This window comes from Ambystoma mexicanum, chromosome 1q, assembly GCF_040938575.1.
Source record: "Ambystoma mexicanum isolate Mex_15411 chromosome 1q, UKY_AmexF1_1, whole genome shotgun sequence".
Taxonomy (NCBI): domain Eukaryota; kingdom Metazoa; phylum Chordata; class Amphibia; order Caudata; family Ambystomatidae; genus Ambystoma; species Ambystoma mexicanum.
In genome coordinates this window covers 1,466,082,603-1,466,099,519 of record NC_090922.1, presented here as the reverse complement: position 1 = coordinate 1,466,099,519, position 16,917 = coordinate 1,466,082,603, and the positions used below count along the sequence as shown (strand labels likewise).

Sequence of the window (16,917 nt, the reverse complement as noted above, 5' to 3'; positions counted from 1 at the left end):
GGGACAGCTACACTCACTGCTGCACTTGTGCTGCTCTGAAATCTGCCTGGGTGGCCACATTCCCTGACGGGCCGCCTGAAGTCACTGCCGTACCTCGCGGCTCATTGACTCTTCAAGTGGCCTCCCTGTTGATGTGGGGTGGCTGCTGTCATTCACTGCCTTGCGGGTCTGCCCCCTCTCTTCACTGTGGCGGCGCAGTGCAAGCAGCGGGCCACACACTGCCTGGGGATATGGCTGGTGTTCTGGAGCTCCCATCATGCAGTCTGGGCCAGTGTAAAATGCCAGGCCACATCCACGCACGTGGCACTGTATAATTAAGTCTTTAGGCCTGGGGAGGGAATTTAAGGTCCTCTGCGGTCCTCCAAGGAGCTGCTATACACACCTCCTTTTCCTTGTCTCTCCTTCCTCCAAAGTTCTTTTTCTTGCACCTTTTACACAGTCTCTTTTGGGAATGTTCCCTCTTTCCTGCTCAACCCACTCTGACATCTATTGTCTTTCTGTTTCGTGGGTTACAGAAGCTCATCCAGTCTTTGCATTTGATGGTCCATTTCTTCTTCCTGAAAACCTAACTCCAGTGACTAGCAGTGCAGTAATAGCATAATGCCCACCAGTCCTTAACATCTGCAAGGAGGTAAAGGCCCAATTCATGAAAATCCGTGCATAGATCCCGCAAAGCCTGCACGCCGAGACTGATTTTGCCTGCATAATGAAATATGTGTGTTCCACGTATTCATGGAATTGTTCCCGCAAAGTAGGCCTATTCACAAGTCGCGGCCGGCAAGGCCCCAGAGCGCCCCACGCACAGCAAAAACAGCCACATACACTTACCTTTGCAGGCTCTCAGGGGGCGAACACACGCACCCTGTGAAATGTGCATGGGGAACCCGACAACCAGGTCAGCACCACGGCAACTCTGTGCGGGTTCCCCCGTAGGTGTAAACGGCACCACAAAAACATGCACACAGTTTCCCAAACCTTATGTAATTTTCTGGTCATACTGCATGTGAACCCCGTAAACCGTGCCTGCACCCTGCTATGCTGCGTACGCACACCCCTAAGTTCGATCAGAACCCCGTCTGCATGCACGCACCCCTAAATCCGACATGCAAATTCACCTCGGCATTGCGAATCCTTTGCGCAAGTCTGTATGCCTGCTTTCGGGTGGCAGAAAGATTGAGGGCTTTGCATGGGCATTTCGCAGGCGAGAGGTTGCACGGTCACTTCCATGAATATGCTTTGGACTGCCTGCAAACCGTCCTTAGTAACGCCCACTTTTTGCCTTGTCCTTCCTCATTATTACTATCCTAGTCTGAAAAGAAGATATTTGTCAGGCTTGCATTATTTTGCATTCTGGGACCTCTAGTTTTCCATTTCGGGTGTGGAAAAAGAAAAGTTGAAACAATATTCTTTTGGCTTAGCATGTGTCTCTTATGATTTAAATATTGTAAAGTTGCTTTACCCTGATTTATGTGTATTTTGAAAATAAACTCCAGCATAGGAGTTTCACAGGGCCATACGTAAGGCCTGTTGTTTTCCCTTTTGGGTTCTGGAACTATTATTCTTTCCTACCTGAAATTTAGGAAAATTACAAGTCACATAATTCCAAGCAAAAAACAGCACTCGATCGCCTTCTCGTGCATAACCACAGCAAACTTGAGAGCTCTGCTCCAGAAGATCGTGTTATTGTAGGCCTTGAAATTCAAAACTTTATTATTTGTTCCAAAGTGGAGCCTGGAAGATATGTGTTAAATTTCTTAAACTGTGGAGGGGTTAAATCCCAGCTTCACTGTTGAACAAGGTGCCTGATCCTGGGCAAATCATTTTATCTCTGCTAGTATAGAGGACTGACCTTAGCAGAGCCAACATTCATTTTTGCTCTATTGCTGTCAGTCACCAAAGGTGCTTGTGTCATACAGAATACTGCCCCACGGGGAAATGAGTGAAACTATTTGCTTTGCCCTATTAAGCCATGTTATTGAGCCTTAGATAGCAAACAGTCTACCATGTTCAGAATTTCTTGCCAACACTGCCACATTAAAACACGTTGTTGATGCCTTTTCCCAAATATGTCTTCTTGAAGTGCCTTTGTGATGATAGTGGTGCCCCGCCAATATATGTGGGTGAGCTGTGTATTCAAGCCAGAAGCTGTATTGTGGCCCATTCTGCATGCGCAGAGGAATACATGATTTCTGTAGGGAACGGCAGCACTCCTGTGCACTGCTCTGTTTTCTTTTCTTTGGGATACTGCCTCCTTTGTAATGGGCAGATGGGAAGCCAGTCGCCAGCCATTCATATATTGTCTGGTTGATTTTTTATTTGATTTGTTCATGTTTGAAGTCCTCTATATGTTTGTATGTTTGCTTATATGTATGCTGGATGTAAGGCGTTGTTTGATTAATGTGTGAATGCGCAGGTGAAAGTGTTGCATGGGAGCGTGTGTGAGTGTGAAGGGAGAGCAGGGCCACTACATTTAGGGGTGGGCTTTCATACCCCCAGCATCTTTACTGAGCATTAAGGGTAAAGCGAACATGATATATGTTATTACGTAGCTAGATTGGCCTTCTTTGTTGCATTGCATTTTTTACTGGCTGGGTGTCCTTATATGGCAACACTGTCCTATATTAGTGCAACCGGCTTGGACATGTATGGGCACATCCAACATAAAAATGATTATATACTGGCATATGTTGTAGGCAAAGGCATTGTGAGCATTTGTTGGAAAATGCTCCTGTGCGCTGTTGGTGACTTGCATCTATGGGGCTTTTTCATGTGCTACCATACAAAACCTAATGCAAACAGTGGCATTTTTTACCCACCTTTCCGCAGAAAGTCCTCTAAGCATAATTGTAACCCATAATCTAAACATTAAATTGGCGTGGGTAACTTGCCAGAACCCCCATTGTTTGGTCATGGATCCTTCCCTGCGCTCAGTCGCTCCTTCATATTCAGTGCTAATATTAACACCCCTACAGTTCAACAATTCCCCAGCCACCACTGAAAATAAGTGGGCCGATTCATGGAATAATTGTGCGCCGAAACGTGTGGTGCAAGCGTGAAAAAGAGAGCGCATGGTGTGATTTGCACGCAAGCGATTCATGGAAGGCTGTGCACGTGGCTTTCCCGGGAGCTGCCAAACGCTGTACGCAACACGCACAGTGAAAGCGAACAACTTCTAGCGCACACACCTTAAAAGGAGGCGGAACATGCAGAATGGTGAACAACACGTGAAAATGTGGGCGTAACGGGGGAAGTAGCGCTGGGAAATACACGCAACGCCCCATGCTCGCGAACAACACGTATTCATGGAATCGAATAGAGAGAACCCACGCACAAATACGTCCTCTACACGAAAGCAGGCGGAAGCGCCCCCGCGCAGTATAAAATGTCCCATTTCTCGCAGCAGTGATCGTGGGACACCGCAGGAGGAGAATAGCCAGGCCCCGCATTATTATGCCCAGGACCAGCCTTTTTGGGATGCCTGATGACCAGGTCTATGGCAGGTATAGGTTTCCACCTCAGATCATCCTAGACTGGTCACTAAGTGGGAGGATGACCTCACATCGCCCACCTTGTGCTCCCAAGCACTGAGCCCCTTGGAAAAGGTGCTCAATGTCCTGCATTTATTGGCCACTGGTTCATTTCAGTGGACAACTGCCATAGTCAAGGGCGTCTCACAGCCCATGCAGTCAAGCTGCCTACACCAGGTGTTGGCAATCATGACTGCGCGCCCCTCAGTCCGCAGGCATATATACATGCCCAGAACACCAGCAGAAAGGCAGGCTGTGGTCCAGAACTTCTACAGGGTGGCACACTTCCCCAAAGTGCTTGGTGCCAAAGATTGCACCCATGTAGTCCTACATCCACCTAGGGCCACTGAGAACATCTACTGCAACCGCAAGCACTGGCATTCCCTCAATGTGCAGGTTGTATGCAATGCCAAGGGAATCATCACCTCTGTCTATGCAAACTATCCAGGGTCCACCCAAAACAGTTTAATATACAGAATGTCCGCCCTGAGCCAGGCCCTGGATGCTGGGAAGCATGGCAACACATGGCTCACAGGTGAGTACAAATGCCTCTGCACATGCATGCATGTGACACACAGACAAATACACCAGCCCAACTAATGACAACCATTATCACCTCCCCATGGGACAGTGTCTACCCACTGAGCACCTACATGATGACGCCAATACGGAACCCCACCACCCCAGGTAAGATACAACGCAGCCCATATTGCAACCAGTGCCATAGTGGAGCGCACATTCGGAGTGCTCAAGTCATGCTTCCGCTCCCTTGACTGCTCTGGCGGGCAGCTACTATATGCACCCCCAGTAGTGTGCAGGATCATTGTGGCAGCATGTGTCCTGCACAACGTTGCAACACAGCGGGGGGTACCGGTGGACATGGTGGTGCCCCTACATGTCCAACCACACGCACAGGCACTGTGCATTGGAGGGGAAAGGACATGTGGCGAGGCAGCCCGTACCCAACTTCTTCACCTAAACTCCCACCCCAGCGGAGTGCACACAGGCCTTGCACATACCAGATGACAATCGATGATGACAAAGGGACAGTCAACTGTCACAACCTTACCACTCTGAGAATTTGTCCACGGAAGTGCTACATTGTGTCCATCCCTAGCTACTTAAACATAACCAATCCCGTGTGACCAAAAGGAACACATGCACGGTGCATATCCCACCACCCCCGTGCAATACAGGCATGAAAATACTAGTATGTCACGTAAACCCGCCCAATCCCCATTACCCCCGTCCGCCACACCATGCCATGGCATGCAACGGCAAAACAGCAAATCAAATGCACAACACATGACACAGTTGTCATGAAGTGCCACGTGACAAATGTAAACAGGCTCTAGACAATTACATCTGACATGAAATCTGATGAAATGAGTGACCAAAACCTCTCACCCATAAAAAGTGTGCCACAAATGCATGCCACCAGCGGTACTAGCAACAAAAGTCAAAATGCCTGTTGCCATGAACATCGGGCAATAGAAATTTGCCAATAGAAATACTGTGTGCTGCGTGTGTGTCCCCTGCAACACACTGCTCACCAGACAGCACAGTTAGTGTGCTGTGCATTGGTGAAAGCCCTTGAGCATCATGAAAAATAAGTACAATCAACCAAAAGTACCCTGTGATGCATGCACACGATCAAGGAATTGAAAGTGATCATGCACTGCAGGGACACAGCATGCCTGACAAGGCAATCTGGGTGCACGTGTGTGCATGTTGTTGTCGTTGTTGGTGAGGGGGTGCGTTGTCTAAGTGTTTGTGTCAGTAGGGACATGCACTGAATACATGCATGTGAAATGAAGTGACCCTCAGTGTTCTGTACACAGCACATGTGAACATTGTCCTTGTGGACCCCCCATTGTGTTAAACCACACCAATCACCTGACACCTCAAAAGCAAACACAACACAGGATCATACATTGACCAGCAGAGCACATCATGTACAGAGTACGCCACATCGACAATGTCAGACAGTGACCAATAATTGTATCCCAAGTGTCCCAATGTGACATTGTCACCACACGGACCCCTCCCATCATCAGTGTGTGTTGCACAGCCAAAGAGTGCACGGTACCGCCTACAGCAGGAAGTGCATCAACAACATAGACAGGCAAGTCATAAAAAACATCACAAGCAACATGATGAAATGCACAGTAAACAAAATACTCACCAAAATGAAGGTCAGACATGCATTGGAGGAACCATCCAGAATACCCACTAGGGGTGTATACACAAGTAGGACTGCAGACTGGCCACAGATATGACGGAAGCCCAATGCTCCTGGGTAAGATGCTGTCACACCGAGCCATCCTTGCGAGCCCATGGAAAGTGGAAGCAGGAGTGGCATAAGCAGGAGTGGCATATGCGTCAGGACACCAAGCCACAAACACATACACGAGGCAAGCCTGTATGGGCCCAGCTGAAACACACAGTGGATGCTTTCAAAAGCAGCACACTGTCACATGAATGCACAATAGACAAACAATAATAGAAGAAAAAAAAAATGGCCACATACGACCCGGTAGGGGGAGTGGGGACCGAGGAGGGGGAAGGTACAGGGTGCACCTCAACACCCACATGTGTTGATGTTGAGATAAAAAAAAGAATCCTCCATGGGCTCAATGCCTGCATGGCCCGACCTGTGTGAGAGATAAGTCGTCGTCGTCACCCTCTGGATGTAAATCAGAAGGTGGACGTGGCACAGTTGCTTCACCACGCCTATACACAGCAGTCATGCGGGTCTGGTAAGCCCGGTCCTACATGGCTATGGCAAGTAGGTCTGCATGCATCACATAACGTGATACATGTGCTTCCTCCTGCAGGGTCTCACGTGTTTGACAGAGTTCTGCCTGCATGGCCTCACATGACATACGGAGAACCTCCCGGCTTGCACAGAGTTCAGCGGAAATGGTATTTTCAAGCTGCTCCATCCTCTCTTCTGACCGCGTTCTCTGGGTCATCATGAGCACACCCAGAGTAGATCCGAGGTATTGGTGTTCTTTCCTCAGGGCCTCCCTGTGTGCCTCTGCCTTAGCAGCAATTGCTTCATACAGAGCCACCATTTCAGCCTGGCGTGCCCTGTCGGAAGCCGCCATGCCCATCCTGACTGAGCCGCACGTAGACCGCGTTGCCTGCTGTTGGAGCTGCACCTGCCTTTCAGGGGTGAGGATTGAAGGGCCACACTTTCCATGCCTTGAGCCATCATCTCAACTGCTCCCCCCTGTTGCTGCGCAATGGCATACATGGCATGCTCCCACTCAGTGGTCCCCGGTGGTGCATGGCAACCGCGTTGCCGGACTCGATGGCCTGGAGCAATAATGGGTTTTCATGGTCTACCACCCCACGACCCCCACTGGTGCTTGGTTGGTGACGTAAATGCACCACTGTGTCTGGAATCACGTCCTCATCCTCTGCCTCCAATGCCTCATCACCTGTAACGTAAATAAAAGAAACATGAGCGCACATGTCAGCAGCACATAGCACACACATAGACATCACAACATTGACAGCCAACACATGAAGCAGACATGTCACACACAACTCAAACTCTGACATGCATCCAGTGGTATTGCAATGCAAGGTTATCCCGAAAGCAGAAATGGATGTGTGTAAAATGTGAAGCATACACATGAACTGCATGTTGCATAGCACCTGCATCACACACAACCTCTGGCAGGCACAGATCCAAGGCATTAATGAGAGATGGCAACAAAGAGATGACAAGTAGCATAAGCATGGTGGAACACCCAAATAGCCACAGCTGCAAGTGAAACCAAACACACCATGACCCATGTAACATGCATGTTGACATGCAACACTCAACAACCATCACCAATACAGAGTACATGTGTCACAGGATGCACCTACACTAGAGCGTTTCAATACAGTGAAGGGATGAACATGGGGACATATATGCCAGGTGAGTTTGACATAGCAGCCTTGAGTAGGCATGTCGAAGGCCAGAACATGGTTCAGAAGTGGTTGGGTGCAGTACAGTGCACATCACACGTACGTAGTGATGTCAATCTCTTAACATGAGGGCAGTGTAAGTGTAAGGGCAAGTGCAGCCATCATGTGCAAAGTGCATGCACTGGGTTGCATGGATACAGTGAACCGCCCACCCTTGCAGGGAGGCAGTGCATGGCAATGAAAGGTTGACCAGAGAACAGTGTATTGGCAGACAATGCTGACAAGCATCAATTGCATCTTGTCAGTCAAATGAAACTACAGCAGATGAGAAGTGGACATTAAGCAGGACAAATGAAGAACCATCAGTAGTACACCCATGCATGCAGAAGCCACGACACCAGTTGAACAGAGGGCCTGTAACAGGGTGAGGCCTGTGCACGACACAGACGAGGAGACCCTAAATACGTGCGTGATGAGGGACTAACTCAGAGTGGGCATTGAATGGATGACCAAATACCATGACACTTAAATAATCCTGGAGACGTACCACGGTGATCAGCCTGTCAAGGACCCAATGGGGCATACATGGAATGCACATGGAGCATGAATAGGCACTCATGTCCACGGGGAGCAACTGCCATCTGCACAGTCCGAGTGAGACACACTGCACCAACGACAAAGTATGTACACCACAGTACATGTTTTGCAGGTCTGCAGAGGGAAATGTGCATGTGCACAGGAACGGGGAACAGGAAATAGCAGTAGTCCAACATGTAACTCACCAGTACCATGTTGAAATTGAGCCGCACAGGGTTTAAGAGGCAAGGAAGCGTGCACGTGAGGAGGACCACCTTGCAGGCTGTCCACACATACACGGCACTCATGTGATCATATAGGACGAATGCTGAGTGCCACAACACCACAGTCCACATGCAGACATGTGAGTGAGCAGGAACATTAATGCCTCATTCAAGATGGGCCTAGTTCCCGACAGCCTTAAAGAGGCATGGGTGCGACCGCTCTTAAAGAAACCTACCCTTGATCCGACCCAACCGAACAACTACCGGCCCATTATTACGGTCCCATTTCTACTGAAAATCCTAGATAAAGCAGCCCACATGCAGATACAGTCCTACCTTGAAAACTATTCTATCCTAGGAAAAAGGCAGTCTGGTTTTCGCAAAGGTCATGGCACTGAAACCGCTCTACTAGATCTGAAGAACCAAATTACGCTAATTCTAGACAAGGGCAAGCCGGCCCTACTGCTCCTTCTAGACCTCTCGGCGGCTTTTGATTTAGTCGATCATGCCATCCTTACCAACCATTTAACACAGGCGGCACATTTCTCCAACCAGGCCACTAAATGGATCACCTCCTTCCTCGAAGGAAGAGTAATGAAAGTATTCTCCAATACAGCTAATGCAGAGCCTACGACCATCAGGCATAGAGTCCCCCAGGGCTCATTGTTGGCTCCTACCCTCTATAATCTATTTACCAAACCACTCTTTGACAAACTAGACGCACTTGGGATCGCTTACACCAACTACGCGGACGATACCCAAGTACTCCTCCCCCTCACAGGACTATACCATCAGGACGTAGCCACCCTCCAGAACATATACACCACCATCCAAGCATGGATGGCCACTAACGGCCTATGTCTCAACGGAGATAAGACTGAAATTCTTATCCTGGGGCAAAAACCCACTCTCGCTACACTCGACCCACTCTACACCAATTTCTGCATTGACAATTGTGTCATCACAGTTCTACCTTCGGTAAAAACACTAGGAGTCCACTTCGACGCCTCTCTTACCATGGACAAACAAGTCAACTCCATTGTCTCAGCCTCCGCCCTGAGCACCAAACTCATCAATGCCATCAAACCATTCCTAACCAGAGATAATTGCCTCTCTATCGCCAGAGCCACCATCGGAGCCAAACTAGATTACTGCAATGCGCTACTGGCTGGCACCTCCAACTCCAATCTCAATAAACTCCAAACCACACAGAATAATGCCCTAAGAGCAGCTCTCAATATACCTAAAAGGGACCACATCGCGGTAGCCAGGAAGGCAGCACATTGGCTTCCGGTCAAAGAACGCATCACATTCAAAATACTTACCACCGCACATAAATGTATCAACCTCTCCGCACCATCTTACCTGTCCGATACACTAACTAAGTCCCACTCCTCCAGACCAACCAGACAATGCCACTCCAACCAACTTAAGGTCCCACGTATCTGTCGAGCTAGAGCAGGTGGAATTAGTTTTCCCTACATTGCCCCTAAGCTATGGAATTCTCTACCTAGCACACTGAGAGCAGAAACCTCTCTCTCTGCTTTCCGAAAAAAGCTGAAAACTATATTGTTTAATTAACTCTGTCTCCTATTGTTGTTTTACTCTCTCCTCCTCCCCTTCTCCCTTCTCTTCCCCCCTGTAGACATTTCTCTTCTTTTGTAACTAAGAATTTCATCTCAATGTATGTACAACTAGTCATCTGCACTTCCTCTGTTTTTTATTCTCGTGCAACTAAGTAATGACTGCATTGTATGTAAAATAAGTCATTTCTTTTCCTGTAACAAGCGCCACGATGCCCACTGGGCTGCCTGAGCGCTAAACAAATGTGAATAAATAAATAAATAAATAAATAACATGATATGACATGAAATGATAATTAATTCATATTGCGCTCATACACAGGTGTTTCAGAGCGCAGCCAGGCAAAGGGTGGCAAACAGGAGAGAAACCAGAAACAACGATCTTACTGGGCCCAGTGATATTGAGAACGCACAGTGCATGGTGAGTGAAAGGGGGGAAAGTGAATGGGAGGTGGGACAAATTGGAGAGTGCAGAGCATAAGAGAGGACAAGATAAATAATAAGTAAATAAACAAATACACATGGTGATCCAAAACAGTGGAAGTGCAGCCTGTGAGTGGCCAAGTGCAAGGTTAGTCAGAAAGGGAGTATCTGATAAGTGCAGAAGAAGAGGGGGGCTGTATGGGTACAGACACAGTCCCCAGTGCGAGGGGTGGCCAGGAGACAGTGCAGGAGGGTGGCAGGGTGAGCAGGTACCTGGGCCAAAAGAGCAGAAGGTGGCGAGGTGCAGCATTGCTTAGAGAGAAAGCAGATCAGCAGGGGCAAAGGCATAGGCGAAGAGGACGGTCTTGAGGATCTTACGGAACCTTAGATGGTTCTCCTCAAGTTTCAAGGTGGCAGGTAGGCAGTTCCAGAAGGAGGCCCCCGCAATACCACCAGCTGCTTCCTTTGAGAAACGGCTGACCCTGAAGTAGTTTGAGGTGGAGGAGCGAAGGGCTCTAGGGGGGAGGTATTTACGGAGGGATAGTTGAAGGTAATTAGGACCCAGGCCCCAGGAAGCCTTGAGGACAATGCAAAGGGTTTTAAATTCAACCCTTGCAAACACAGGGAGACAATGAAGGGATTTCAGAGCCAGAGAGATACGATGCTAGGGCTTGAGGCCCAGGACAAGTCTCACAGTCCTGTTCTGGATTAGTTGTAAAGGGCGGTGAGTGGAGGAAGGTAGATTTAGAAAGAGCAGTCCAACCTCGAGAGAATCTGAGCTACGGAGACAAGGAGCTTCTGAGGGAAGGAGAGGAAAGGAAGAGTGCCTTTAAGGAGGTGCAGTAAGAAGTGTGACTTTTGGTGACATCAGAGATGTGTGCGGAGAAGAAAAGTGTGGAGTCAAAGATGACCCAGAGGTCCTTAGCTTTGCTGATAGCGGCAGGAGGAGGGCCAAGGGAGGCCAGCCAGAGAGTGGGGGGAAAGGATGGAGGGGGTGTACCAATGAGGGGGATCTCAGTCTTGTTGATGTTTAAACGAAGATCATTTGCGGCACACCAATTATGAATGGCAATTAGGCAGTCATAGATGAGTGAAGGAGAGGAGGTGGCTGAGGGAAGCCTGAAAATGAGTTTGGTGTCGTCAGCATAGCACTGTAAATTTAAGCAGAAAATAGAAATGCAGCAGGCGAGAGTTGCCAGGTATTGATTGAAAAGCCTGGGTGAGAGCTTAGACCCCCGGGGAATACCACAGGTAGGGAGGGAGATAGAGGATAGGAAGGACCCAAGTCTTACCTGGGAGTGTCGATCAGAGTGAAAAGAGGTCAGCCAGGCTAGAGCCTGATCAGTGATGCCCAGGTTGTCACAGAGACGATTTACCAGGGTGGAATGTTTGACCGTGTCAAAAGCAGAGGAGAGAACAAGCAGGTTGAGGACAGAGGGAGTGTGTTAGGAAAGATTTCGTAATTGTAGGGAATTTTCCTTCCATGTGGCAACCCCTAAACTTTTTGCTATTGTTTTTAACCTTGTTCTTGACTTTGCCAGAGAAGTACAGTCTTCTGCCGCACTTCTCTGGGCTTTCGCTCCTTTTCTTATGGGGAAACTGACATGCCCTTAAGACAGTCAGTACCGGGGAACGTGGTTTCCCGTAGTTTCTTTAATCGTGTCGCCATTTTAGTGCAACACGACACAAGAGGGCACTGTAAGCTAAGTTACAGCTCTCTTGGGTCTCTAGCCTTCTACAGACCCTAGATACTCTTTTAGGATGGTATTTGATCGGTGCAAGTCATTCAGGGACTCGAATGGTGGCAGCGATCGTTTTGTTTATTTTGAGCTCCTTTTGGCGTTCTGAGCACGTTTTTGCACTGAACCCAAAATGGTGGCCTGGCTCCCAAAATGGCCAGGCCGCGAGGCTCCTTTGTCTTGTCCACTGACCGTCTTGCTCCCTTCACCTTCCCCAGGTCAGACGACCCGGGGCCTTCCTTATTTGGGCATGTACTTTCCCGCGAAACGTGGTTGCTTTCGCGGGCTTCTACATGTCGTTTGTGTGCCTCCAGGGTGTGGGCTGGGATGTCTGGTCCCAATACACATCCTGGGTGCCAGAGAGTCTGGGGTGGTGTGAATGCCTGGGACCACCGTGGTCCGTGATTGGTCCACGTATGGTATGTGTGTTGATGAGCGGATCTCCCATTGGCTCCCCTCCGTTTTGGCGCGAAGGGAACCGTGGATAAGAGGGAGCTGGAAACACCACTGCCATGTCGATCTCCTGAGTTCTCACGAACGAAGGAATACAGGAGCCAAGTATCCTGCAACCAAGAGGCTGGACCGAGGAATCGCTGGTGACCCGCTGAAGGAATCCTCCTTTGCACTGCTGTCGTCCTGTGAAACCCTTTCCTCCTTGGATCGAACCAGAAGGCCTGTACTGGTGCTTCGACCTTTGGAATAGCAGGAACAGCTATTCCCGGCGACTTCATCATCTCCTGCCAAGTAAGCCTTCGGAAGTGTCTCTGGGCCATCCAGTTGATTGACCAGCTTACAAGGGAGTCCTGCTCTGTAACTGCCGCCAGGTTGTGCTGTATTTCGAGTCCTTGTCACTCTCCCACGCTTCGTACACTTGGCGTTCCCAAGTCTGAAGGGAGGAGTGTACATTTGGCTTGAATACACACGGCCGCTCCGTTGTCCTGCTGCGGCAACAAAACTGTGCTGGTTTCGTCGATTGGGACGTCTTTTTGCTCTACACGACTACGAGGCGTTCCCTGCTCTTCTGAACCTGCCAGCTGCTGAAACTAACGTGGAGAAGCCTGGGTCTGCTTGCTTCGGGGACCGGTGAGTAGTTTAGCTAGGATCTGGTCGCCCTCCTGCAGTATCCCATTGCATTTTCCTGCTGTGTAAAAACAGCACCCTTTTGCCGTACTCGCGCTCTGCTTCTGCTCGCTGTGGAGGCTGCGCTTGAGTTGCGGAACCTGTTCTCCTTCTGTTGTGCACTATACTGAACTGCCTGACTTCCTCCGAAGAGCTTCCCCTTTTGCCCGTTGGCACCGGCGTGGCAGGTACTTTGAGCATAAGGCTCCACTCTTCGCAGGGCTCGGACTTCCATCTAGTTAGGTGCCTCTGAAGGCGAACTGAGTCTAAAGCGTTATCGCACTGCCTGTTTTCCTTTCCTTTCAGGTGGACTACATATTTCGTGCTTTAAACGCTTGCGACTGTGTATTTGTATATATATGGTATTGATTTGGTATGTGTTGGTTTAATATTGTGATATTGTGATTTTCTCGCTACGGTCATTGTTTTAAAGGCCTTAAAATAAATGTGTATCTATTTTTGATATAACAACTGTTTGAAGTAGTTTGTAAGCGCTCTTGCTTTGTGTGCTCATTGCGGGCTTTCAGTCACCCTCACCCCTCTTGAGACCTAGTCTTGACCGCCGCGATCGCTACCTTGATTGGTCTGGCTTGTCCAGAGGTTACCCTGTTCCAAGTAATTAGGTTGGCCTTCTGAACTTCTGCGCCACCAGGACAGAGTTCAGAAATCCGTCTTAACAAATTGGTGGCAGCGGTGGGATACGACTGAAGGTATCCAGTGTTGCACTCGAACTAAGGCATTTCAGGTTATTCCAAACAGTACACGTAGTGGATTGTTGTAATATAACTTTAAGAAGGCCATAGTCCTATCAAACAGTATGGAAGCAAATACCTTGTTAACTTTAAATGCTTCCAAATCAGAAACGCTGAAAAAGATGTGTGCGGAGAGAGGTGTTTCCTCTCAAGGCACAAAATTGGAAATGATCCAGAGAATCGTGGCGTGGCAAGAAGCGCAGCTTGACGCTATAACTTCCGAGGACAGTGCAGAAGGTGGTGGGGCTGCTCTCACTGGCAGAACCGACGGTTCTGCCGCTGCACTGATCCATCGCGACCACGAGGACAGGGAGGATGTAATGTCTAATGTTTCCTCTGCCAGTGCTGATGGGGAGGCTATGCTTGAATTCAAGAAGCAAGAGCTGCGGTTTAGGCAGCAGGAGCTTGAATTCAGCATAGCCAAACTAAAAATCGAACAGGCAGAAAAACAGAAATACAGGGATCACCAGTTGGAACTGGCCAAGCTTCAGGTTGCAAATGGATCCAAGGGTCCTAGACATGGGTCTGGGGCTTCCTCTCATCCACGGTTTCCAAAAGATCTGCTCAGTGTGTATGAAGAAAGGAATGACATTATGGACTGGCTGAATGCGTTTGAGTATGCATGCGAGGTCCAGGAAGTTGACAATGCTGATAAGATTGCATGGTTGCTCAGTAGACTGCCCCATTCTGGCTGTAGTGCCATTATGGAAATGTCGAAGGCTGAGCGGGCTGATTTCGCAATGTTAAAGCAGACTCTCATTTTAAAGTTTGGGAAGACTCCGGCCCAATATTTAAAGCGTTTTCGAGAGTATAAGAAAAAGGAAGGTGGTACTTGGGTATCTTATGTCGCTGAATCTTTGAAAAACTTAACTGGCTGGGTTGAAGGTTATAAGGTTTCTACCTTCGAAGGCATGATCAATCTGGTCATGCTGGAACACATTTTTGCTTCTTCTTCCCCGGAGCTTAAGCAGCATTTGGCAGATTCGAAGGAGATAGATCCTAAGAAGCTGGCCATTGCAGCAGACTTATGGGTGTCACATCGAGTGTCCCATAAGGACAAAACTCATCCTGGTAAGCAGGAGGAAGGGAAAAAGTCCAAAGATATGGAGGGTGGGGAATCTGCTAAATCTTCTTCCCATAAGGGCCACAAAAAGAAAAACAAGGGTAAGACACAAGAGAACTCACAGGGTAGTGGAGGTTCGCCTCCGAAACAGAACTCTGGTTACAATAAGCCTCCCTACGTAAACAGACCCAATGGGGCTTGTTTTTCTTGTGGAGCAACTGACCATGTGAAGGGGGATCTCCGTTGTAAGGTTAGACCTTTGGGTGTCCACTCCTCTAATCTGGCCTTCTCCTCCTACGAGGAAGAAGAGATTACAGGAGCATCCTTCTCCTCGGACTCATTTCCCAGCGGAATAGAGGCCGAGGTAGTTTTAGTGTCCCTGGGTTCCTGGGAGCCTAAAGTCGCAGAGGCTTATGCTAGGATTCCGGATAATACCAAGCACTACTTTAAAGACAGTGTGCTGATCAATGGAGTGGATACTCCAGCTCTTAGGGATAGTGGGTGCAGTCGCACTGTAGTGGATTCTACCTTGGTAGACTCAGAGGAAGTTGCCAGAGCTACTCTGATGCCCACTAAGTTGGCTGACGGCCCCCTCCGTATGTTTCCCGTGATCCCTGTAAATCTTACTTTAAATGGTACAGCAGTCAGGATTCCAGTGAGCATTCCGAGAAACGTCCCGGGAAAGGTCTTGTTGGGTAATGATCTCAGAGCTTTAGGGCTCGTAGGAGACACTGCCGAAAGACCCTACACACGGTCTCAAGCACGGGCAGCATTGGCCAAGTCCAATACGCCGCCCCAGCCAAAGGGGAAACCCAAGGCGAAAGGAGTCTACAAGTCAAGACGAGGGAAAGAGAAAATTCCCCCGAGCTCGCCTACCACTGCGGTGGACGAAGTTGGTCAATCGCCCGGGCCTGACGAGGAGGTGGCGATGCCTGAAGTATTCGACCCCAACGATCATCCTGAACTAAAAGACTTGTTAGTTGAAGGAGGTCCTGATAGGGACGAATTCAGTAAAGGCCAACGTGAGTGCCCATCTCTGGAAGGCCGAAGGAGACAGGCCTGCTCCCAGCTTGAGGGTGAACCTCCTGGGATGCCTAGGATTTACCAGGAAGGTGGACTCCTGTATAGTGAGCCCACAGAGTCTACAGAAGGAGACCATAGGAGGTTGGTGGTTCCCCTTGCTGTTAGGCCCTTCCTCCTGCAGTTGGCGCATGAAGTCCCCCTTGCTGGTCACCTCGGTATGAGGAAGACCAAGCAAAGGTTATCCATGCACTTCTACTGGCCCAAGATGGGGGAGCAAGTAGAAAGTCACTGTAGGAGTTGTGCCGCCTGCCAGATGCCTGGTAAGGTTGGCGCGACAATCCAAGCTCCGTTGGTACCGCTCCCAGTTGTGGGGGTACCATTTGAAAGGGTAGGGATCGACATGGTTGGTCCCCTTGACCCGCAAACATCCTCAGGCAATAGGTTTATCCTGGTGCTGGTCGACCATGCAACCAGGTATCCTGAGGCCGTCCCATTTACAACTGTAACTGCCAAGCCAGTCGCAGAAGCTTTACTCGGCAGGTTTACTAGGGTTGGCTTCCCTAAAGAAGTTGTGTCGGATCATGGCAGCAACTTTATGTCGAAGTATAGGCAGGCTATGTGGAAAGAATGTGGGGTCACCTACAGGTTCTCTTCTGCATACCGCCCCCTCTGGGGGGGCGTTTCAACAGGACGTTAACGAGCATGATTGGGGCTCTGGAGGAGCCTCAGAGAAGAAAATGGGATCTTCTTGTTTCATGCTTACTGTTTGCCTACCGAGAGGTACCACAGGAGGGTGTTGGCTTCAGCCCCTTCGAACTTCTGTTCGGTCATCCCGTACGGGGACCCTTAGCCATCATCAAAGAGGGATGGGAGATGCCCACTCCCCCTGTTACTACCAACGTAGTTGATTATGTGCTAGGGCTCAGAAAACAGATGGTACTTCTGATGGGCTTGGCCAGTGATA

The 16,917-nt window shown here is 49.2% G+C and overlaps 1 long non-coding RNA gene across 1 annotated transcript in view; it reads left to right on the top strand.

The window, feature by feature from the left end:
- LOC138549697 (uncharacterized) overlaps positions 1 to 16,917 on the top strand; it is a 135,552-nt gene that overhangs the window by 58,676 nt on the left and 59,959 nt on the right. The window contains exon 2 of the long non-coding RNA XR_011293477.1: positions 10,157 to 10,255. This is a non-coding gene — a long non-coding RNA (uncharacterized lncRNA). The remainder of the gene's footprint in view (positions 1 to 10,156; positions 10,256 to 16,917) is intronic.